Source organism: Chroicocephalus ridibundus, chromosome 4, assembly GCF_963924245.1.
Source record: "Chroicocephalus ridibundus chromosome 4, bChrRid1.1, whole genome shotgun sequence".
Lineage (NCBI taxonomy): Eukaryota > Metazoa > Chordata > Aves > Charadriiformes > Laridae > Chroicocephalus > Chroicocephalus ridibundus.
This window is the reverse complement of record NC_086287.1, coordinates 6849917-6875644: the sequence shown is the minus strand read 5'-3', so window position 1 is coordinate 6875644 and position 25728 is coordinate 6849917. Positions and strand designations below refer to the sequence as shown.

The 25728-nt window shown below is 40.3% G+C and overlaps 1 protein-coding gene across 3 annotated transcripts in view; it reads right to left on the bottom strand.

Annotated features, from left to right (window-relative positions):
• Window positions 1–25728, bottom strand: part of ANO3 (anoctamin 3) — a 212940-nt gene that overhangs the window by 153541 nt on the left and 33671 nt on the right. The window contains exon 1 of one of the 3 annotated variants that reach the window (XM_063332454.1): window positions 1064–1178. The exons of the other annotated variants lie outside the window; for them this stretch is intronic. The gene's annotated coding sequence lies outside the window, so the exon portion shown is untranslated. Of the gene's footprint in view, window positions 1–1063; window positions 1179–25728 lie in introns of those variants that run through there. 3 annotated transcript variants of the gene reach the window in all.

Sequence of the window (25728 nt, the reverse complement as noted above, 5' to 3'; positions counted from 1 at the left end):
GGACTTTCCAATTCCGACTGGCTTCAACAGAGAAACAGGGATAACGGATGCTTTTTCCCAAACCCGCTTTCTACAGTTTGGATTGCTAAACCTATTGGGAAATTTGTAACTATATTGTTTTATAGTTACAAGGTTTTGGGGTGGGATTGGGCTGACGGAGAAGCGTAAGAGTGCCTAAGAGGTTTGGAGCTCAAGATTAGGTTGAAAGTTCATAAAGCTTTTGTCTTCACTTCATTAGGAACGGTTAAGTCTCTTCATTCCATTTAACAAAAATGACAGTATTAGAATTATAAATAGAGCTACTGAATAGCTGAGTCTATCATCTGTTTAAATTCAGGCCAAGTTTTCCATCTTGCTTTATCCTACTAGCTAATTCGTTTAGCCCTGCAGGCCTGAATTAACAGAAAGCTGGAAGCACTATATATAGTTATCTTCGATTTAAGTATAACAGGTTATTTACCTTTAAGTTGGTAGGACAATTTGAGACTGTATTTCCAAATCCATTTTTAAAAGGCTTTCATGTGAAATAAATTTAACAGCTATTCTATACCTGATTCTAAACAACCTGGAAAAGGGCTGATTATTTTCAGTCAAAATGGAATTGCACACTATGGAATTGCATTTCTTTTACTTAATAAGTTGGTTGTAAATTAAGGTAATAATGGTGTATGCACAGACACAGCTTTGCATGTCTGCTTTTTCTGTTTGTATTAAGTAGGATTCTAGCCATTCAAAATCTGTAGAAATAGAAATGTTTTTGTAATGCAAGTATTCCTGATTATTGTGTTAATGTAGAACTATACTGATTAATTACACAATGCTTCATTGTTTTTAGGAAGTTATCCATTCTAGTTCCTCTGAAAATGTATTCTCGTAAATGAAAAGCTTTTTTTTTAAATGCTCATCCGTAAAGCAGTAGCAGTTTTGATCTCTCAGTTTATTTGCATGCATTTGATTTACTCAAAAACATATATTTGGTACTGCACGAAGAGACACTGTAATCACTTCTATTTTCAGGATCGTCACCAAAAGGAAACAGAAAAAAAAATAAATCAGTACATACCTAATTCTTGCTTGTATATAGCGTTTTGATTTCACATGCTTTAAAGTGCTACGTCCCAACAGCCTGCTCAGCGGTGTTCAGCTGCTTGTAGTGCTCGCTGGGGGAGTGTCGCTCCTGACTATTACTGCTGCAGAAGTAACTGCCTGACTGTACTGTATCTTATTCCAGCATCATTTAGAACTACACAGATGAAGTAGGCTGTCAAGAGCAGAAAAATCTTTCTCAGTCTCCATGCACCCGAGGCAAAATCCGCAAGTTGTTTTCACATACCCACTTTAACCGCTTGTTTTTAAAATGTATACAAAAGCTTTGCACTTGAAATCAGATAGATACCATTTCCCTCTGCAAACTGAAAACAAGAGCTACAGAGTACTTTTGTGTGTTGTTGTCCAAATGCGAGGACTGCAGTTTCTCAAGATGAAAATGCCCGTTCACCTCAAGCCTGTCACATGCTTCTTGTTTCACTGTTTATCTCAAAAGCACGTACTGTCAGTGCTGCAGAACTTGGCGCCTTTATGATGTGCGCTCAGAGCTTTAAGAACAGTGGCAAAACATTTGTTTCAAATGATTATTAAAGCATTCTTCTCGCCTTTATTCCTTTAGAAGTGTAAAGAAATCCTGTTCCAGTGAGATTGTGTAAGTTGCAAACAGACGCTGTGTCACTTGAACCGGATCCTTTGGTTCCCCAAAGCACTGTAGCAGGATACTCAAGGATAAGTCCCCAATACAGCGTGTGGAGAGGAGAAGAGGATAACCTGGGAAATGTACCACGTCCCCCCAGCCCGCATGGGAAAAGCCAGTATCAGCCATTCTACCATCTATTTTAAGCTTCAGAGAAGCAGCATCAAATTTTTAATTACTTCAAGGAAAATATTTTGCCAGATCACTGGCAAAACCTGATTTTCTAGCTCAGTTAAGGCGTGTAAACTGGCATGACTGAAGCAAGGCGTGCTGGAACCTAAAAAGACTAATGGTGAGATGCTTATGGAGAGGAAGCATGATCACTACTTATCGAGTATTTTAAGAGAGGTAAGGCTCATTATTAGCAGTTTTAGCTTTAAACAAATAGTCAGACCAGCTACCCCCAGGGTGTTCAGCTTCTTGGGCTGGAAGATAAGAATGGAGAACAGGACAACCCCCCTGTAATCCAGGAGGAAGTAGTTAATGATATGCTTATGCACCTGGACACGCATAAGTCTATGGGGCCAGACGGGATTCACCCAAAGGTTCTCAGGGAGCTGGCAGGAGAGCTCACCAAGCCTCTCTCCATTACCTATCAACAATCCTGGTCAACAGGAGAAGTGCCGGATGACTGGAGGGTGGCCAATGTGACGCCCATCTACAAGAAGGGCCGGAAGGAGGATCCCGGAAACTACAGGCCTGTCAGCCTGACCTCTGTACCGGGAAAGATCATGGAGAAGATCATCCTGAGTGAGCTCTCACGGCAAGTGCAGGGCAGCCAAGGGATCAGGGCCAGCCAGCATGGATTTATGAAAGGGAGGTCCTGCCTGACCAACTTGATCTCCTTCTATGACCATGTGACCCGCTTTCTCGATGAGGGGAAGGCTGTGGATGTTGTCTACCTGGACTTTGGTAAGGCCTTCGACACCGTCCCCCACGGCATTCTCCTGGAGAAACTGGAGAATCATGGCATAGACAAGTGTACCCTCCGCTGGATAAGAAACTGGCTGGATGGCCGTGCCCAGCGAGTTGTGATTAATGGAGCAAAATCTGGTTGGCGGCCGGTCATCAGTGGTGTCCCTCAGGGCTCAGTTTTGGGGCCAGTCTTGTTCAATATCTTTATTGATGATCTAGACAAGGGGATTGAATGCACCCTCAGTAAGTTTGCGGATGACACCAAACTAGGTGGGAGTGTTGATCTGCTTGAGGGTAGGAAGGCTCTACAGAGGGATCTAGACAGGTTGGATCGATGGGCCAAGGCCAATGGGATGAGGTTTAATAAGGCCAAGTGCCGGGTCCTGCATTTTGGTCACAACAACCCCAAGCAACACTACAGGCTTGGGGCTGAGTGGCTCGAAAGCTGCCCAGCAGAAAAGGACCTGGGAGTGTTAGTGGACAGCCGGCTTAACATGAGCCAGCAGTGTGCCCAGGTGGCCAAGAAGACCAATAGCGTCCTGGCTTGTATCAGGAATAGCGTGGCCAGCAGGAGTAGGGAAGTCATCGTGCCTCTGTACTCGGCACTGGTGAGGCCTCACCTCGAGTGCTGTGTTCAGTTTTGGGCCCCTCACTACAGGGAAGACATTGAGGTGCTGGAGCATGTCCAGAGGAGAGCCACCAAGCTGGTGAGGGGTCTGAAGAACAAGTCCTATGAGGAGAGGCTGAGGGAGCTGGGCATGTTTAGTTTGGAGAAGAGGAGGCTGAGGGGAGACCTCATTGCCCTCTACAACTACCTGAAAGGAGACTGTAGAGAGGCAGGGGTTGGCCTCTTCTCCCAAGGGAATAACGACAGGATCAGAGGAAATGGTATGAATCTGCGGCAAGGGAGATTTAGATTAGATATTAGGAAGAATTACTTTACTGAAAGAGTGGTCAGGCACTGGAACAGCCTGCCCAGGGAGGTGGTGGAGTCACCATCCCTGGAGGTATTTAAGAAACGTGTAGACATGGCTCTTCAGGGCATGCTCTAGTGCCCAAGATTATTGGTTTGTGGTGGGGTGTTGTGTGTGGGGTTGTGGAGTTTAGTAGGTGGGTGCTTTTTTTTTTTTTTTTTTTATGTGGTTGGACTTGATGATCTCAGAGGTCCCTTCCAACCACTAAGATTCTGTGATCCCAAATGAAAAGCCCCATGTTTTTCCATGTTTCGGCTGTTAACTGTCTTACGAGTCAAACAGAGCTCAATTCAACATCAGGCGAGAATTTTACCTGAGAAACTTTATGGCTGCAAAAGCAGCAAATAACAGCTTAGCGGAATCCATGGGGTTCTGAAAACCATCAGCTTGGCTTGGCAAGGGTGGCTCAGGCTGCCTCTGCAAACTGTCAGCGAATCGAGCTCTGCTTGTCTATATCCATACGTATACACCTATTTACACAAATATATACATACAAATATCCATATGCATATTTCTCACTACTTTTTTCAGGAAAGGAATCACGCTAACATAGCAGGCTTTAGCATCCTGTGCTAGGGAGTGCAGCAGGGGAGTGTGTAGGGGGTGAAGGTTCTTCTCAAAAGGCAGGTGGAGGTGAGGGAAGGAGAAAGGTGAAAAATCATCTTCAGAGCCCCCTGAAAGTCATAATTTTTTTTTTCCTGACCACTCTTTGCCAGTCTCCTCCAAGCATAACACTTTTTGAGTCATGCCATGGTAGTTGAGACAAAAACGTACTTTTTAAAATATGTATGCATATGTATCATTTATCTATATATATATGTGTGTGTGTGTGTGTGCGCGCACATGAGATATTTGTCATCACTCCAAGTAATCATTCTGTTTATACTCCCTGGTGTTGTAACAGTAATGAGGAATGAATGCCATGAATTTTGTGATCAGTAGTTGATTGGCAAAAGGCAGCAAAAAAGATGTCAAGAAAATACGTGAGCCTGGTACGCCACGTTGTTTCTGCTTTTTAGTGCACTGTGTCCTACCCAACAAATTTGTTGCCCTGTATTTATGGAACAGAGTTTATAACAGCATCCAGTGCCTTATTTTTCAAAGGTAAATGTAGCTTCTGAATAAAAAGATGGTTCCCATTGCGTGACTGGGTGTATTCGACAGAGATGCTTCCGAGTCACATACCGGTGCTGGAGCTATAAGGAGAAGGTTGCCAGGGCTGCTCCCTCAACCGCAGCCCCCACCTTCCGTCTAAGGGCCCCCAGCAGCAGGGTGCGGGTGATTCGGCGCTGTGCGCCACAGGTCTGCACGCCAGGGTAAATAACCCCATCCCAACCAACAGTTGGAATAGGTTAATTGCCTATATTTTTTACTCATCTGCATATTCAATGAGTCACAGCAATAAAGGCTGAGAGCTTTATTTTATTTTTTTTTTTAATTCATTGATATTACCATTCAAAGTTATCCATAGCTATTTTTAGTTGTATTTGCATTGTAACAGTGACATCCACTGGCCAATGTAAATAGCACCCGGTTATCTTCTGCTGAATAGGATTTAGTTATTAAACTAATAGGGACTTTAAATACCTAAACAAATTTATTTCGGATTAAATTAAATAAAACTGACTGTTCATCATCCAGTGAAACGTGGAATATATTAGGGATTATGGTACTGTAGTACCACACATTTTACATTTAGGCCTAGTCTCCTCAGGTAAGGAGATAAAATGAAAATAAAATCAAATGAAAATAAAAAAATAAAACTAAATTAAACATAGCAACAAAAGTAAACTAGTGTGAAAAGAAATACCCATTACAAAAAAAAGTAATGGTGAGAGGATATTTATTCTGAAAACGTCTGCTTTTCAGTCATTCAGTCACCAAGAAAATAATAACGTAGAATTTTTTTGGCATTTTAGAATTTAACTAAATTCTGGATATTGCAAAAAAGAGATTCTCTTTTTACTAGGGCAAATTTATACGAGTGATAAAGATAGTATCACAACAATATAATAGTCCCTGCAGTAGGGAGGGCGAGGAGCGGAGGAAATACATCCCCCATTAAAGATCAGCTGATGCTTTAAGCTTAGGAGTTGCAAGATAACCACGCTTCAAGAAAGTCAGAAGTAAACACTATGAGAAATCAGGTAAAAGTAAAATTTAGAGAACAGAAAGATTATAAATCCATTTCCTGTTTACTGGTGGCTCATGGAAGAACGGAAAAGGAGCACAAAATGAAAACGTGCATAAAACCAATACATAGATGTATTTGTGTTCTGAACAAAATGTTGCAAAATCTGAATAAGCCTAAGAGAACTAATCTAACTTCACAACTAGCGTTGTCAATAGTGGTTAAACAGAGCTAAAGTTCTTCACCATTCCTTTCAAAATTATGGCTCTGGCATCTTTTTTCTCTTTCATTTTTTTTTTTCCCCTCCCCAAAGAAAAATCACAGCTATTCTCTGTTAACTATCTATCCTGTTAGGAATGTACACAAATAAAGACGATCCCTATTGCTACAAACATTGTGTATCTGGACTTCTTCCCTGGACTTAAAAGGGAGGACCACCCTGCTGACATGTGGCAGGAAAAATGGTAATAACATAAATCAGTTAATCTTGGTGTTGATGGATTGTTCTGCAGGAGAGGGGTCGCAATGGGGAAACTGTTTATGCTGTGAAAAGGAGCCTGTGTGCAGAGAAAAAAGGATCAGAGGAGAACGGGAGGTAAAGAAGGAATGTGGGCTTGGATGGTTGAACTTTTTTCTGACTTTCAGTTCTGTCCTTGTGTCAGTACTGGAGAAATAAAACGTGCAAAACGCTCAAGTACTGTAGGAGGAAAATGCTCGCTGATACCTCCCTGTGACAGCTGCTTGTTTGAATAGGGGGCACTTGTCATTTTTATGCCACTGCTCTTGTCTGGGATGCAGATTTTGGGAGAGGCATCAGGAAGAGGAAGCGTGCTGGAACTTCCTGGAGAGCCTTAATTTCAGATAAATCAGGTAATTATTTATCTGAGTTACTTGTGCCCCAGGGTCCCCCCGTCAGTGTTAACAGACTAGAGCATGAGTGATAAAAACATCAGAAGAGCTGACAGCTACCACTCTTCCTCCGTTGCTGGGACAGCTCAGGCTGTCCCCGCGCTCGTGCAGCTTTATCACCCTAGCGCCTACGGCATTTTACACACAGAAATGGGTTTATTCTCAAAATCAGGTAAGAGGCAGTTCCTGAAGCAGCCCATGAAGTACACTGACGTAGCCTCCCTTACAAGCCAGGAAGGAGAGGACTACACGGGTGCCACAGAGGTACCATGACAATAAGACAGACACAGATTTTCCATTGCTCGGTGGGCTGGAAGCAGACCGTGGCTTGCAGAAGGCAGGGCTGGTAGGCGCTACTCCGGCCTCCACAAAGGAGCCCTGCTTCTGTTCCCTTATCTGGCCTCATTTTAAATATACGGAGCCATTCACTGTTGCTTATGTATTTAAAGAGATACCAGTAGGGGAAAATCTCAGGTTTGTTTGTTTTGGTTTTTTTTTTTTTTTGAAACAGAAGCTGCTGAAACCAGAAATCACAACCAAGAGTCAGGAAAAACACATGATCCATGAGCTTTTTCCGCTAGGGATGAACAGTGCTAAGGTTATCCCTATTTTAACAAGGAGTGAAGTGGAGACAAGATATTAAGGATATTGTAATTTTCAAAGAAACTCAAAGGTTTCATTTCTATGCCCTCATTGCCTCGTACCTGTTGTTTGTGCCCTACCCACACCTGGGCATTCAGTCCTAGGTTTTCCTTCCCCTTTCCCTGGTTATTAAAGGAGCTGTATCTACCAGCACCGAACTGCCATGAGTTCTCATGATAAATGTTCTTCTAGAAAGTATAAGAAATAACTCAAATCTCTGCTCTTCCCAAGCCCATTTCACACCAATTAAATATTTATGTGAACCACAGGAGAAGGTATTTGACGACATGTGATTTCAGCTGGGTGAAAATCGCTCCTATGATAAATACTTTATATTTATATGAACCAGCGCCTCTTAAAACAGCTTTGGCAAAAGAAAAAGGAACCATCTGGCAGATAGGAGACACCTGGAATTTGGGAGGCTTACACTCCGCTGTATGCTCTGAGACACAGCACTCAATGAATCTTGTAAGATCATGGTGTTGTCCCCCTGCTATCACAGACAGCTTCTACATTTTGATTTTCCCAGCCCGTGTCCCTACCAAGCTGCTTTGCTGGCGCGGAAGCGCTGGTGCTTACATGCCAAAAGCATTTTAAAAGTTTCCTGAGGAGCTGTGCTACGTTCAGCTGAGGGGCTGTGGAAACACGCCGGCAGCACCAGGCTCCAGCAGTAACCCAGGCGGGGGGTTGCCCACCTGCAGGGCTGGGCATGCTCTGGGTACGTCTGCCTGGGGCAGGAACTGGGCTGGATTCAGGCCATCGGTGATGCTGAGCAGATCAGCAAAGTCTGAGAGGAGGGTAACTTCCATTTTCAATCGAGTTATCCGCAATATCTTTGCAAAAATCTCCCTTGCATCTCTCCAATACCATTTTTCCTGAAAGCATCTACCGAAAGAAAGACACCTTTGGAGATCAAAATAAAGGTAAACTACCTGAATATCATTTGTAATTACTAGCAAAAGTTGATTACACACTCAGTGACGCGCAAACACGTGGAAGCCCCTTATAGCTTGTAAATCTAAGGAGCTGAGGCAGATTCCAAATACATGGGTTACAGTTTACAAAGGTGAAAGAAAAAAAGACAGAACATGGAAAACTATAAGAGATTAAATATAAAAAAGTGTGAAGAATAAAACAAATACTTAGGAAAATAGAATTAAAAGAAAAAAAATTATATATATATATATAAATGACAGGCAGGTAGGATGTTTTTATAGACTTTATTGCCCCCATATGCTTTTTAACATTTTGAATAACTGGAAAACATAGTGTAATCTGACTCTCGAAACAAAGCCATTGGCAAACAGCCTCTTCCTTTGTGAGGACTGCATTAAGTTTAAAGTCTTTAGAGCAATAAAAAAAGAAAAAGGCATTTTAATAAATCATGGTTTCATAAACCCAAACCTAACTTATAAGGAGGACAATAAAGAAAAAATGAGAGTAGGGGCAAATGTTTACGTTGAGGTTATGTGTAACTACTTGAGCATCTACAATGCCATTATCTAGCGAAAAAAAAATGTCAGACCCTAAAGAAAGACCATTTTTGGCAGACAAGTAAAAGTCCAGAATTTCTTTTCAGGCTCCTTAGCAGAGGCACCTACGGAATTCGGCTGTGTCCTGTGAGTCAGTCTGGCGTCCCTGCAGACACACCAAGCGCAACGTCGCACTGGAGTGTGAGAAGAGAAATAATTCTATCACAGCACGAGCGAAAACACAAAACAAAATGGAAAACCGATGAGTTTTCCCCTGCTAGCCTGGTTGGTATGACTCCTTTTAATACCTGTGGCAGAGCTAAAGGCTTCGTATTTCTTTGCAGCACCAACAGGAGAAAATGTTGCCAGTGCAGGTTGACCGTGTGGCATCAAAGAGTCTCAACGGCTCAGTCCCGAGGTCTCGATCGCTTTGGCAGCCCCTCCCCAGGTAACAGTAAGTGCATCCTGAGTGGAGCCAGTGATACCTCCTTCAAACTCATATTCCTACTGTTTATATGACACTTCCTTCAATGTCTATTTAGATAAGCATTTTAGAAAAGGATCATCTCACAGGTACGGCTGGCACCCGCAATTATTAACTGGTCACTTTTAGCAGTGAGCATTCATAATTTGAAGAAGAGCAGATCTGAATAAAATCAGGATTCTCAAAGAACTTCTATTAAATAAGCAAATCAAAATCATAGGCCAGAAAATCAGCAAACCTGGGGCTTTTGGAGAAAATTGTAGAAGCTCAGGTGGACCACCAGTGGAAGCAGTCAGTTTTATTAAAAGCACATGCTACTTTACCTGCTTTGAGATTTATGAAACATTATCATCCTAGGATGATAAAGGCTAGAATCAAAGATACTACCTTAGCGTACTTTGTTAGAGCAAATAATAAATCTCCAGTGGATGAAGTTTTGGTTCCTTTGGAAATGGCATGTTCCTCTTAGGTAGTTCTGTAAATAATATAATTTCTGCAGTGTTAGTGTAACGATCACCACGTTTAAATAATTCTGTCTGGGGGAGGGCAACAGCAACAGGGCTGCTGGCGTCCTGGCAAACCAGAAAGCCTGTGACATGAAGTAGAATAAGAAATTATGATATGCTAAACCCCATGAGATTCTTTTAAGCCATACAAGTTTAAATTCTCTGTGTGAATCTGCGGAGTTTGGAGGGTGTGCCCAGGTGATACGGTCAAAAGTGATGCTGTCAAAGAACAGAAACTTAAAGGATGTTTTTTACTGTCATATACATCATTCTTGAGCTGGATAAGTTACACTTTAGCTTTCAGTAAATCTTCCCATACGTTCATTTGGATATTTTTTGGAAGTGTTGAAACTAATTGAAGAGATTGATAATATCCATTATCACAATTACAACTTAAATCTAAAAGCAGACACCCAAAAGGATAATTGAATCTATTCTCCACATGTAGACTAATGGTATGAAAATGAAGAAATGTGAAACACTGTTCTATTAAAAGAAAAATGATTTAAGTAAAATGGGAATATAATGGTTATTTCAGAATAAATTTCCAGGGAACGGTGTAAGTTTTAAAACTGGCTCAACTCAAGGCAGTAACTGTTAGAAATGAACAAGACTGGCTTGAACAGCTGAATTATTACTATTTCAGAGGTGTCTTGCCTCAAGGCCAAGTGATTTCTGCGGCTCTCCCTATCAGCCAGATGGAAAATTGGGAGGCTCTAACTTCAGGGGGAATGAATGGCTTTCTCATGTCTACTGTCACTTCGACAGTATCAACTTAAATGGTCCCCTTACTTTATCAATTGGAAATAGAAACACATTTGTATTGTACTTTATGTACAAGTTCAGTTGCACTTAAAGACAAAAGTTGATCTTCTGAACTCTGTATATCTTCCTTTTTGAGCACACAATTATCTGATCAGAATTTTACTCGCCTCTGATTGATTTAGCCAATAAGCACATCAGGAAAAGTTTTAGAGCAACTTTCTGGCACAAAATTTACAGCAGCCGATCAAAACATCAAATGAAACAGTGTGTTCTACCCTCACTGGGGCTAACAGAAAGCATCAGGTCCTCTTCATGGTTTTGAGTTACCATGGGGAAAATTGCTGCCTCTGGTTAGCAGGATGTTTGGCTCAGTAACAGCAATATTTTTCCTCATCGTACCATATGCGGAAGGAAAAAAAGTCTTAATTTCAATCATTTTAATTTGGATCCTCAGGAGTCAAAAGATAACTCCATCATCATAAAATGTACGAAAGCATCATTCTAGATGGAAGCAACATCACCACCTTTGTGTATTTTCTAATTCTTATTTCAACATCAGGTAAACTGACCTATTTTACCTAAAATAGTCCAGAAGCCATTCTCTTGGAAAACCTGCCAGAAAGTTGTTTTTGTGCAAAAGTTTTTTGAAAGACTTTGTATTATTTTAGATATATTAAAATAGCTTTCAAACACGCATTTAAACCTGTCACGTTTTTACCTCCCTAAATAACACACTATTGTTCCATTATCCAAGAGACAGCATTATAGCATGCAAGACAACTGCTGAGAATCTCTCTCCCAAGATGCCTCTATAGTTTTCTATTTCAATAGCACAGGTTTTATTTATTCCGTATTGAATAAATTAAAGGGATAGCTTGCAGCAGCACAATTCCTAGACATTCTATAGATACGACACTGAAATAATAGTCAGAAATACAAACATTTAGAGGTCATGACCTTATAAGAAATGATCCTCAGAGGGACCTTTGGAAAGAAGCCCATAGGATGAGGCCCTAACAACTGGTCCAATGCAACTGTTTATTTCCCCAGTCTGCACCAGTTTTTCATAGAGTTCTTTACAAACAGCATTTGGGAAATGCCCACTAAAAAAGATTTCATCTCAAACTCTCAAGCAAGAAACAACCTCAAAAATGAACTTAAGACAAAAAATGTAAGTCAAAGGCCAAGTTTCCTTACGAGTGCTATATGCTTCCTAAGGAAAACCTTCACCGACGTCCTTCCAACAGCGCATGCAGACTAAGAAAGAAAAAAAAAAAAAAGCCTATAAAGCATCACATACTGAAGCCTCAATAACGTTGATTCAGTCAGATATATCTCCTGATCACGTAGGGAACAAAGGAGCACCAAAGTCCTCCAGCAGATATCCTAACAAAAATTCCCTGAAAGAAAGAATCTGGCACTGCAACGTATTGAGCAGAAACAGCTACTGGAAACTGTATTTCCCTTTCTCTGACATAAAGATACACCGGGGTCAAAGATCAGTGTGGCTGAGCTGCACTGCTCTGCTTATCCTGCAGAGATGCCGTATGATTAGGGAGTCACATAAATCAGCTCAAGCTGAAATGACTCTTTGAAAGCATCAGTTAATAACACAGTCAACGCAGATCAGATTCGTGAGGCTAACGAGGGGTAGATAGTTTAAGAGAGAACATCCTGTGGAGAAGAAATTAACACACTACTTTTATTTTAAAAAATCTTACAGAAAAAACCCAGAACCTCTTCATGATACCTCCTGCCCCCCTTAAATAGTTAATTTGGCACAGGCACTCAGTCAATCCAAACTTTTGCAGTATTTCATTTTAAAAGTGAACTCTAGAAGGTGTTTGCTTATGCGGCTTCAGTGATGAATGGCATTTACTAGCTGCAGTTGTATTCTGAACTTTCCTAACAAAGTCTGAACTGCGGTTTTTGAGTAGGAGAAGCGTGCTTAATGAACACCAGCATGATCAAAGCCTACAGTCAGGACAGCTAGAAATAAACTGGTCTAGATTTAGCCTTAGGCTAGGGCTACAAACTGTTGGCAGCATAAAAACTGAGGCATGGCTATTAGCAGAGGGGGGCATCCAAGTCAGGTGCAGTCAATAAACACCTTGATTCATCTGTTTCTGAGGCAGCAAAACAAGAATCTGCTGTGGTCCAGTAGACTTTTAAATGCACTGACAGAGGACCGTACCCAAATGGAGATACCCTTCCTCCCAGTAGGTTTTATTATTTCAGGCAAAGAAGCTCCGGACCAGGTAGGGCGATCCCATATGTACCTCCACGCAACAGTGAGGGCAAACCCTTGATTCCATTATGGAAGTAGTACCAACTTTTTGCCCTATCGAATGGGATAATAACACTTTCCTTTCCCCTAGGTCTTATCTATGTTATATTTAGCTCATGAGGACTTTGGAGCACTGGTTATTTCTCATACAAACTGTACGAGCCTTTCTTATTATAGTGACTGTCTGATTCTGTTTGGGCTCTCTGGGCATTGAGAGTGAAAAAAAAAAAAAAAGAGTAGATGTAGGCAGACCGGATACTGCTCCCCCCTAAGTGACTTGGGACAGATCTGATTTGGGCCTAAAATAGAGTTTATTTATATCAACTGATGATCTGAGCAATCTCTTCCCCCCCATTTCTCAAAACAAAACCCAAAATTAACCTAATTGAAGGACTCCTTGACAATTCTTCATCTTCACAGTTGTCAATGTCGCTTCGTATTCCTTGAAGAGGAATCAGGCCTTGAAGCACCAAAATATCACAGGAAAGGCATTTCGCACGCTAATGACCGGGAGCAGGAAATAATGGAAAACTCATGAGAAAACACATCTGGCGAGTGTACAGGCTCAAATCATTGAGATACTGGACTTCAGAAGAGTAAAAAAAAAATTGCTTATGATTCCCAAGCTGAACCTGAACTATGGAACTCATTTAAAAATAGTCCATGAAAGCAAAGAGAAAAGCAACAGCGAGACGCACTGACTGGAAATCAGTTACAACATTTTGGGGAGTGAGAAACAGGCAATTGCAGAAGACATGTTCCCACATTTTTACAACTCCTAAACGATTTAAATTAGTCATGCATATTTGTTTAATTATTTTTGCTTGATGGACTAATGGAATGTTTGATTTTACTTTACAATTTACTAACTCAAAAGAAAAAAACATATTATGGTAGTTTGAAATCGCACTAGAGGGAGCTCTGAGTTTATTTTTAACTAGGAAAGCAAACACGTATGGGATCTCATCATCTGTTTTGATACAGTTTTACCAGCTCGAATGAATATTTTTCCTCTTTAGCCAATTATTTTACTAAGCAAATCAAATAAAACAAACAAACAAACCAAAACCGCAAAAACACCCCAACCCACAGATTCACTCCAGTATTCATGGGATGCTGTGAAAGGTTACAAGAATCTTGCTATTTCTCTAGATAGGTTGGTGGGTTTTTTCCCCCAGAAGTCAAAGACAAGGTCCCTTGTTTCATTTTTACACTGCCTCAGCCAGAAGACGTGGTATTTTATGGCCACCATCGCACAGAACTTTGTTGTGGGACAGTATCCCAGATTTGCCAAAGAAATCTCATAGCGACTTACAGAAATACAATATGTTATAGAATCACGTATTTAGTGATTCCTGATGTTTTTGTGGGTTTTGTTTTGTTTAGTTTTTTAAAGGTGCCCTATTATGTTTAAATATTCACAAAAAGCTAAGTAATCAAATAATCTTAAGTCTAATGAATTCCTATTTCAACTATTACACAGATTTTCTAACGTCATCTGCAAAATATCCTAGGAAGTTACATAAGAGCAGCACTTGTTCCCCACTTCTACCAGACACATCTTTGTCATGATTTTTGCACGCTTTTTTTCTGGCTTACACCTTGGGTAACAAGCATTATAGAAGATGCGATTTAGGGGAAAAGAGGGACCAATGTAACTTTAAGCTTATCCTTGGTGTGTTCAGAGCAGCCCCAGGGCTTCCCTGGGGAGAGATATTCAGACTCCCTCAAATTCCCCTAAACTAAAACAGCTTTGCCCAACCTCTTGCACTGCAAAAGCTGCTGCTTCTTTCCAAATGCCGTCTTCCCACCAGAGCCAAGAAAAAAAAAAAAAAGAAAAAAAAGAAAATTAATTTATTTCAGAGGTACATTGCTCTGTAACTACTGTGTTTCAGCACAGCCTGTCCCTGCATCCCTGCCTATGGTCCCGAGATCCCAAGCAATGCTCTGGCAGAGCAGCTCTGCTCCAGCCAGGGAATGTTGTTGGAGCAATGCAACACTGGCTTAGAGAAAAACCTCCATGCACGGGCTCACTGGAGCAGGAGTTTGCAATAAGAGCAGACAGCTGATTAAAGAGAGCACAAGGCACAGCTGCCTGAACCGCAGCTCCTGGACTGAGGACCGTCTTTCCAGAAGGCACACCAGGAAAATCTCTGCCTTCTCATTTTCAGGTTATAGTATGAGGCTCCTGACCAGCCTGCGCTGCTGACAGGCAACAGGGGATCCCTGCAGAGCACTTGGGCAGAGGATGCTAGGGATGAAAGGCTCTAGTATCTCTGTACAAATCCCACTGATTAAAATAATAATTAAAAAAAAACCAAACGCAAACAAACAAAATCAAGCCAAACAAAAAACCCCCAATAACACAAAAGAAGAAATTGCTGCTTCTTATATCAGCCAGAGTAGGTGCTTCAGAGACATAGGAGTCTATGTGGAAAGATTCAGAGGCAAGGAAGTAGTGCAATTCTAACTATAGAAATCTATATATTTTTGATAAACTAGATTAATCGGAATGAAGTTTAATGTTGAGGCTTTAAAATGTTGTATTAAGGATTGGTGATGGACACATTTGTAGAAGAGTTGTCCGTCAGTCAATAAAAAACTGCCCATTGCTATCCATCTTCACCCTAATTTCTGGAAAAAGCAGATTTTCACTCAATCCTCTGAGAAACAGAGCCCAAAAGAAGCGACGATGTGGTCTAATATTGGCTGAAGGTACAAAGATCACTGCACTTACCACCTAATCAGAGCTCGTGCTCCCCATCACGTGATACTGAATTAACAGAAATTTCTAGTCTTTGAAATCTCTTAGGAGAGCCTTGTTGGCATAGACTGAGTACCTTTCTGAAATATAGTCCTTTGTCCAGGTTGGTTAGCTTCAAGAGGAATGTCACTGTGTTATTTTCAGGAGGTGAACCCACGTGATCACAGACCTTTGTGATTACAGTTTTCATACTTTCATATCTATGTAATTTTTAGGGTTTGGGTTTTTTTTTTTCCATTATGCATATATATGAGAAAGACTGAAGCCAGAAAACCAAATACACACAGAGGATGTACGTGCTAACCAGGAATCCTCGCTGAATAGGAGCATTTTTTCCCCCCAGGGAAGGGTGAGGCACGGTGGCTCAGTGCTACCATCGGAGCACCGTTCTTTGAAGACTCAGAAACATGGCATTCTGACTATCAAAGGATCGATTTTATTTTATTTTTTTAAGCATCTCAGTCTCTTATTCTCATGTATTAATAAATAGCTACAGGATCGTGCCTAGACTGCAAAATCATCACCCTAGGGTACTTGGGAAAAAAAAACCAAAACAAGATCAAACTGATTTTGAAATAAGGTTAAGACAACCAATTTTCCTTTGACCTCACATACGAATTTCATCATAGACAGTAATATACTGTCGCACAGAATCAGTTTTTAACATCTCAAACTGAATACCTTTAAGTGCATTATACAAAACCATTCTCCCTATTGACTAACTAAATCCAGCTTTAAAAAAATCCTACTTCTGCTTTCCCCTGTAGCGCAAAAGTTCTAAGTCCTTCAACACTTGTAAACTGAAGATCGGAGAACGTCAGAATGACCCACCAGGTGCATTTGCCATAATCTTCTTCCTTTTTCTAGCCGTAAGCTCTGCTAATATTCAATTTTTCAGTTCTGTACTCCAGCAGACCTGTAGATTAAGCTAAAAATTGAACTTCTACATGTCTTTCAACTGTTTTTTGTTTTTTTTTTTCTACTGATAAGTCCTACAGTTATTTTTATGTCCTGTAGTTACAATACCATCTGACCACCTAAAAGTGAAGCAAATCAACAGGAAACTCAATGGCCCTCTGAACACTAAAGGTAAAAATATAGGAGAAAAAAAAGTAAAAGCCATAAATGCTGAATTTCCCCGCAGCTCATTTTCTCATCATTTTCTTCCCTTCTGTTTCTTAGTGGTAGATTCTGCCAGCATGATCCTGCTTCACCGCACAGCTCCAACAGTTCCCGTTATATTTGTCACATCAACTTAAAAACTGAAAAGTGAGAATCTTTCAACACAATAGTGCTAAAGGCTTACAGTCCTTTTAGGAATTTGGGAGGCTGAAAAAACAAGGAAAAAATAATTTCAGATGTGACAGATATATAGATAAATAGATAGAACAACCCAAATTCAGCTCTAGAGTGGTCCTTGACCATATTTCAGACTAATAAAATCGAAAGCGCGGGAGTTCCTGCATTATTTTCCCATCCCGAATGAATGAAAGCGTTGAAATGAAGTACCAGAAGAAGCAGGAGATTCTCCAGTACTTCTGAACCCTTGGTGCATTTATAGGAATGTACCCGTGTTAGTCTTTTTGATTACTTTTACAGTCTGTCTGTGCAGTTTGCCTTCATTTAAAGTCTCACAAAATTTAGAGCTGCACATCCTTATCATACAGCCTACATTTCTCACAGTAAGTCTGAGATCCTGAAGTACCGTACAGAGAGCTGATAAAAATTAGTATTAGTACTGCATTTGACACATCCCTTCAATTTAAAAAAAAATGTTCAAAAAACTTGATGGAACAACTTTCTTGTACTTGGAAAATCAAGGATCTGAAAGTTTAGGAATTACAACTTTAGAGCTACTTGTAGAATCTGAATTAGCATCTCCTGCATCTGTTATGGTGCCACCTGCTATTACATAGCACGTACGTTTTCACTCATGTAGGGCAAAATGTTGCCTTGTATGCAATTAAGGTTCATCTCACAGAGGAGAAATATTTTTTTTTCATAATCAGCTTTAGAAGCACAATTTCTTAAATTTTGGACATTTTGATTTTGCAAAATTAGTTCAACACAGGCTTTTAAATTTATATTTTCAATTTGAGCACGTGAAAACGTATTGACTCTCTGCCTTGGTGGTCGCAATGCCGTAGCCACTTGTTTCACAACAAAAGCCCTCTTCATTGAAACTAAGTTTGTCTTCACTACACAACTGCAATTTAGGATAAGCAGGATGTATATTTTCACCCTCAACAACTCATAATAGGAATTCTTCAGAGTAAAATCTTCTATCATGGGAGAATTACTAGGAATGGATCATGAAAATATTTTGACCCTACAGTTCCAAAGCAACAAACGTAATCTTTCCAGCACTGTCTTTTTTTTTTTGGAAACAGGTTTAACATACCTAAGTCTATAGTTACATAAAAAAGATTTGTTAATCAATATGGTTTTATTTCTGCATTACATTTTTGGTACATAGGTTTGACAGTAAGCTGTTCTCACAACATTTTGGAGAAAACAGCATTAAATATAAAAACCAAACCTAATAGTTATTCTGATTTTATAGAAGCTCAACAGTACCAAACACAACGCTAGGTTTGCTGCTGCCATGAAGAACAGCTATAATAATAATTGACCTAAATCTGGACAAGATGGTAATTTCTAGGTATAAAGTATGCTTAAGTACCACAAAATTAATCAGAACAAAAGAGAGTCTAGATACGATCAAACTTTTCAGCAGGAAAAAAGTCAACATTTGAGCATTCAGAGAAGTGCATCTCTAAACTCCCTTTTGCAAATCTGAAGTCATATTTATAGTCATATCTTAGCTATTTTCATACAGAAATGAAGAAACTGGAGACTGTTCCTTCTGTTTTTCTGTCCAAGCAATGAAAAGATACGAGATGAGATGTCTTCGTTATTAGTAAAACTCTGAAGACCGCTATGACTTTTTCATATTGGTTTATAGGTCAAACAAAATTTATTCAGTCTGTTGAAAAGACTGAAAATTTATCCCACCGCAGTGAACTGTGGTGATATTAACTACTTAAATTCTCAGGTGATTAAAAAAATGAATGCAGACTGACATTTATTCATAAAGATGAGTTCTTCTCTTGTTTATTCATTCAACACACACAAAATGAAATTTCATGTGGCCATGGTATCTTAAACAGCATCAGCAATGTGAAAAATGAAGGTCTGTGAACGTATTTAATGTTACAACCTCTGTCAGCTGATGCAGCAAAAACCAGACGTGCAAGCTGGTGCTTTAACAAATAAGGAGCCTTTCAGTTCCTCTAAAGGTCAATTATGGCATTTGTGGGGCTAGAAAAGAATGCAGAAATATGATTTACAGTAAACACAGAGAAGTTGCTTCATTCTAACAACGAAAACTCATGTGGCAGAAGATTAAACTGATAGATGTGCTTGACATTACATTTTAGTTTCTCATAAAGAATTTTTTATAATCCTTATTTGAATTCTAAGGCAGGGACTAGTTCTACGGTGACTCTGGAAGATGGGCGGTCTGAGCTCCTCTCCCAGTTCTGCAGGGATCACGCTGCACAATAAAACAAGTCGTTTAACCTCTTCCAGTCCCGTTATTTGTAAACAGGAATCATGACTCATTTCATAAGAAAGGGAACAGGCACGTAACAAACATTTATGCAAAGTGTCCTGAGTATTGATATAGCCAAGGTAAATCAGTTGATTACCAATTGCTTATTTTGATTATCAATCAAGATTTGCCATATCTGGTTAAAGGTCTGTGCTTGGTGTTTACAGGAGTCAAACATGAACACATGCCTTATAATAAAGCCTAGCGTGATAAGAACTATACACCACTATTTAAGTGAGTAGCCTCTTTTGTCTTCATATCATGTGTAAAAGACAGAAAACAAAGAGAAACAGTGTAGGAGGACTTCCTGTGGTTCTGTAAGAAAAGTAGAAACATCAGAAGATTGGGTAAGCAGTAACATAAGTCAGAAAGCTCACATGGGCCAAGCCCACTTATCTTCTCCAAAGGAAGATTTTTCCCATGGGAAATGCGGATTTTCTTAGTCCTTCAAATTGCAGACGTCAGTGATGTCAATTGAAATTAACTTATGGCTCCAGAGATGTCTCCATCTCATTTCTACAGTCACACACAGAACAGGGGGATTTCTTAGTTGTACTCTCAGATGATTTTAAGTGGCATGGTATAAGCTCATTTCTTCTAAAAAGATTAATATCAAATAAAAGCATAAAAACCTCTGAAATATGACAGATTAATTTTTATATGCATTGTTAAGTGTATCAATATGCCTTTGAAAAAGATTCATCCCTTATATATGGAAGATGTCTGGGGGCTTGTCTTGACTCGCAATTGCTGGTATGACGCACAAATTTAGGATGCAGCGGTGTTGACTCTAGCTAAAGCTTATTTAAATTTGTGTCATTATGGTTCTATGATTTTTTGCATTGCTTTCAAGAAAGCTTTGGCCAAGACCTTTAAGTCCTTTAATCTGTCATACTTGTAAGCAGAAAACTCGTGTTCTGTTATTCTGAATCTGTCTTTTCCTTTGTCCTGCTAGTGAGAAGAAAACCAAGAAGAAAACCCAGAAGAAAACCCAGAAACGGTTGCTGGAGCTGCTGCGGGTCAGCCCTGAAGAACACCGTCCTAGGGAAGATGCTGTAAAGAAGGGCCTGCGGCTTAAGGTGTACAAGCTCCCCCCTTTTCCAGGCGTGTTTGCTCACTCACTCTGAATCCCCTGAGACGCTAAGGTAGAGCTCCATCGCACCATTTTTCTCACAGATACCGCTTAGTGAGGAACAGTTGACCGAGCTTCCCAGTCCCCTGCAGCAGAGCACGGGGCATCCTGGCTATTGCTGCAGCTGAACAACAAAACTCCCACAAACAGAGCAGACCTCACTGTGAGGGAGCGTCTTTGCTAACGTTGTACCGTAACCTACCCTAGATGGGATTTAAGATACGTATTCCTTGTTTAAGCATGGTATGTCTCCAAACTAAGCACCCAGGATGCCTTAATAAATGCTGTCACCATCTGCCCTGCATTGTGTGGAGAAGATTATGGCATCGACCCCCATTTTGTCTAGATCAACGTGGGGGGAACACAGAAGCAATGGGGCAGTCAAATGTCTTCCAATGACCAGCAGCGACACTGAAGGCTTTCAGACAGGCAGGAAGATACTGAGAAACACGAGACTTGGAGAAACAGCCATTGCCAGGTTGACCTAACAGCATAAATCCTCACCTGGTTCACTAGGGCATACTGGCTCTTGAAAATGCCTGGCTAGCTTATCCATGTTTCCGAGGGAAATCAGTACAGGGTTACCGCAAAAAGAGAATGAAGAAAAAGGTTAGATGGAGACTGATTATTCCGCTAGCAAGGCCTGCCCCGGGGTCTTGCTCTCCTGCGGTGTGTGGCCTGGAGAACTCCGACATCACAGCCAGGTTTTAGAATCATAGAATGCTTTGGGTTGGAAGGGACCTTAAAGATCACCTAGTTCCAACCCCCTGTCCTGGGCAGGGACACCTCCCACCAGACCAGGCTGCTCCAAGCCCCATCCAGCCTGGCCTTGAACACCTCCAGGGATGGGGCAGCCACAGCTTCTCTGGGCAACCTGGGCCAGGGGCTCACCACCCTCACAGGAGAGGATTTCTTCCTGATATCTAATCTAAATCTCCCCTCTTTCAGTTTGAGGCCATTACCCCGTGTCCTATCATTACACTCCCTGATAAAGGGTCCCTCCCCATCCTTCATGTAGGCCCCCTTTAGGTACTGAAAGGCCACAATAAGGTCTCCCCAGAGCCTTCTCTTCTCCAGGCTGAACAACCCCAACTCTCTCAGCCTGTCCTCATAGCAGAGGTGCTCCAGCCCTCTGATCATCTTCTGTTTTCTGTTGCCCCTGACACATCCTCCATGTTTCTCTAGCCCCCTTTCAAATCTCTTGAACTCTACAACACATAGTAGGAAGGCAAAGCACGTCCTCCTCTGTTTCATTTTGCCTTCTTTCTGCTTCTCTGATCCTCTCATGGAGTATCTTCCAATCCCTGGGAGTAAATAATGGATCCCTGCTTGCCATCTTCTTTTTAGTCTTAGTTTGATGGATCCTTTCCTGGTCTGACCGCTTTTAGCCATTTGCTTTCTCCCTGGGACAGAGGCCGTTCTCTGGGTCTGGCCTTTCCCAAGCACTTGTAGCTCTGCTGTCTTGTATTTCGGGTGAGGTGCCCCGGGCCACGCAGCACAGAGGATGCTGTACACAGTGCTTTACCTTGCGGCTTAGTTATACTTTCTGTATTCCCCTGCAATAATTCTCAATTTATTTTCTGGGCGTGTCTTTGGTTTGAGAAATAAGATTTCAGATACTAATAGAAAATATGAAGTTCCTCACTGTATTTCCCCCTCCCTGGGCACTGCGTTACTTTTTATCGAGCGATGGATTCGTAGGTGACCGTTAAGCAGACAGACGGCTATCACCACGCTGAGCAAACTAATCTGTATGTTGCTCCAGAAAGATTGCGTTATCATTTTTGTCCCATGGTATTCATCAACATTTTAAAAGATGTTCCGTTACAGATAAGCTTCAAATCATAATGCCAATAAAATCAGTAGCTACAAACAAATTAATTCAAACATGCAGAACTTAATAAACACAAATTGGTTTTGCAATAGTCATGCGTCAGCTCAGTTTTTAGTCTTAACTCTCACTGACGAGATCAACATCAGAAAAGATAGCTAGTTAAAGTAGAATATTTCTTTTAGTCTAGTCCTTGATATTTTTTTTCCATATCTTAAATAAGTTTAGCCCATTTTTTAGCTTATTAGCTTTAGGTGTTTTCACCTTCCATATATATATAAACTTTTGTATACCACCAAACATTATCTTAATAATCTCTTTTCATTTCAGTCTTTTGTTTCTTGGATCACCTTTCCTAGGAGTAGTCAGAGATGTCCCACACTCTAAGTAGTACTCTAGATTTCACTGCGCTTGATAAATATGGGAAGACAATGAATAATGGAATTTTAGGACATGGAGCCAAAGATACAGCTTCAGGGATTTATCTGACTAATCTGAAGGATACAACAAATGCTTTTTCTCCTGTTGAATCATATGTTTAAAAATTTAGCCTGTTGTTCTCCAGAGCCTGTGAATTCTAAACTACAACAGAAAGAAACACTGAACGAGAGAAAGCGACCAGGGTAATCCTCAGCTGATGTAAAAATTGGCGTAGTTCCACTGGCACAGTAACAACAGCATAAGATTGGTTCTGTCATTTTTCATGTCATTCACAAATTTATCTATAATAGCGAGATTCTGCCAGCTAGCTGTGAATAAATAACTCTAACTTGGTAGGTCTAACCCATGTAAGTACCAGCCATTAGATCTATATGTTGCTCCAGCTCTGTCAGAGGTGCTCACATACATATTGTACGTTATGAAAAAAAAAAAAAAAATCTTGATTGTTGCAGGGATTTTCCAAAATATCCCCATTTTAGATTTGTGACTAGGGTTTTAGTTATCCCCACCAAAAATTTAGTATCTAATTTAGAAAGTTACTGGGCAGAGGACATTATGTTTTAATTTTAGCATGAAATTGCCCCATATGGACAATACATGTTCTGGGTGGCTTGTGTGTTTTATTACCTGTTTAATACCTTCATCAAAGACACAGACAGTGGGACCGAGTGCACCCTCAGCAGGTTTGCAGAGGACACCAAGCACATAAACTTCCATTAACTTAATGAGAGCTCACAAAAGGACAAAGCAGACACGTGGGGCTACAGTATCGTACCCACCTCGTTCATGAGGGGTCTTCACTCTTTGTTCCTCTTGAGTAAGCTGTTTTTAAAGCGTAATAGCATTTTTTTATGACCATCCTTTCTTATCTTACAGTGATTTGAACCTGAATGAAGATTTTTTTGACCCACAAGTAAAACACCAGGTTAGCCGAGACTGAAATCTCTTTTAACATTATGTTTCACTGTCCTCGGTGAACTGAAGTGACATTTGATCCGCGCTTTGAAAGGAACATTGTGCCACGGCAACAGCAGAATACAGAGCACACAGCCATTCGCTTGCGCTGCCCGCCTGCTGCTTACAAAATCAACTCCCCTACAGCTCTAATTGTTCTGAGGTACACAGAGTTTTCTGTAGAATTGGGAAGATTCAAAGATTTATGTGTTTTAAAAGGGAGAAATCACCCTCTACTAAAGAGAAAAACACAATCTGGTTTTTTTTTTTTTGTTGTTGTGGGTTATGTGACCATTCTCTATAAATACAATTGAGGAAAAAGCAGAACTCTCCCCCTGCGTGCCAGAATTGTTTAGAAATCTGATTCTCTGAAAGTTGTCTGGTTTTTGAAACACTATTCATTTGATGAAATACCTTTCCAATTGGTAGCAGGAGTCTACACAGGAAAAAATTTGGAGCAACATAAGGGATAGCCTTTAACAAAATCCCAAACTGAAGTTCCCAGCTAAGTCAGGACATGAAGCAGATTTTGGTCTCAGAGTACTTCAAGTCCTGTACAGCTCTTCAGTAGATATTTTGAGGAGATGGTAACCCATGATGCACAGTTTATGCCATAAAACCGCTGGAAGGTTGGAGACGGTGCCGATCTTATTTGTCAAAATTCGTATACGAAGAGTGCACAAACTTATCTCTAAGGACACTCATTATTCCACTGAATTTTAATTATTTGCATGCTTCAAATGAAGTAGTGCCTTACAGTCTTATCTTTTATTGGACTAATAACACAAGATATAACTAATAAAAATTAATAGTAAAAGTAAGCCCGTATTTCTAGGGCTTTGATATATTCAATGAAACAGAGCTAAGAGTAGCGTTCAGGAACAGAACCATTTGAAGCATCAAAATAATTGCAATGTTAAAAGCTCCAAAGATATATTTTGATGATAATTTGTTTTGTAAAAAAAACCCACAACACCCGCATATTCTGTGGGTTTGATTTTATAGAAAGGCAAATAAGAAATTGTAGGATTATTTGCAGTGGTTTATCCTACCACAGGAAGTGACCAACGTGCAGCAAGTATGACGAGACCAAAGGTGACCGCTATTTAAACACACCTGCCTGGTACACCCTGGAAATATGAAGCAACAGGTATGAATTCCTAGCTAGATATATTGCCAATCATAAGACAAAACCTAGACTTCATAGAGGCACAGATAATAAAAAACCCCGAACAACAAACCAACAACAAAACCCATAGCTCTTAAGCACAGAAATCACGTCTTATAAAGCTGCTAGAAGCAGTCAAGTATATGACCAAGAATGAAGCACCCAGTATAGTGTATGGTTGTTACCAAAAAAATCTTTCAATAATTTTTCTCACCAAAGTTTCTTAAAAATTCCCAGCAACTAAGGTGCTATAACATACAGCAATTGGCTTTTTAAAATAGATTAGTATCTATTTAAAAGAAAGGAAGAAAAGAGATGAATAAATGGATAGATTCCATAATGGCAGAAAAATTGTTAGTGGATAATGTATTGGGACCTAAGCTGCTCAAAATATTTGTATATGAGGAGGAAAAAAAGAGTGAACAGTGAAGTGGTAGCATTTGTTGTTGGTAATAAATTATTCACAAAATTTAAAGTCAAAGAAGGAAGAACTGCAGAGTGATCTCGTGGTAGAGAGAGAAAAAAAGTGAGATGGAATTCAGCATTGGATTTCCACTTTTATATGAACAATGCATTATGACACAGAAAAGATTTTCCTCCACCTAGTTCTCAAAAATAGCTTAAAACAAACAAAACCATTTTCATACAAAGCCTAATTAAACAGTGAAAGTGGTTGCCACAACAGTGTTATCATTATGAAGTGAACTTCGCTCGTGTATTTTGCTCAAGGGAGGTTTTGGGAAGGAGTTCAGTAGCTACAGATTTTGGGGCCCTTCTAACGCGTGGATTAAAGTCTGTGGGACTTGTCACATGAGGCAATTGCTGTGCTCCTGGCAGGATCTAAAGAGTGCAGAAAAGTTACCAAAATATTTTTTGGAGAACAGAAAATAAAGACAGGGGTGAACAAAAGAATAATACAGTTAATTTGGCAGGCAGATGGCGATTCCCTTTTTCTTAAGAAAATGAAAAATATCAAGCAATGCAAAACGATGATAG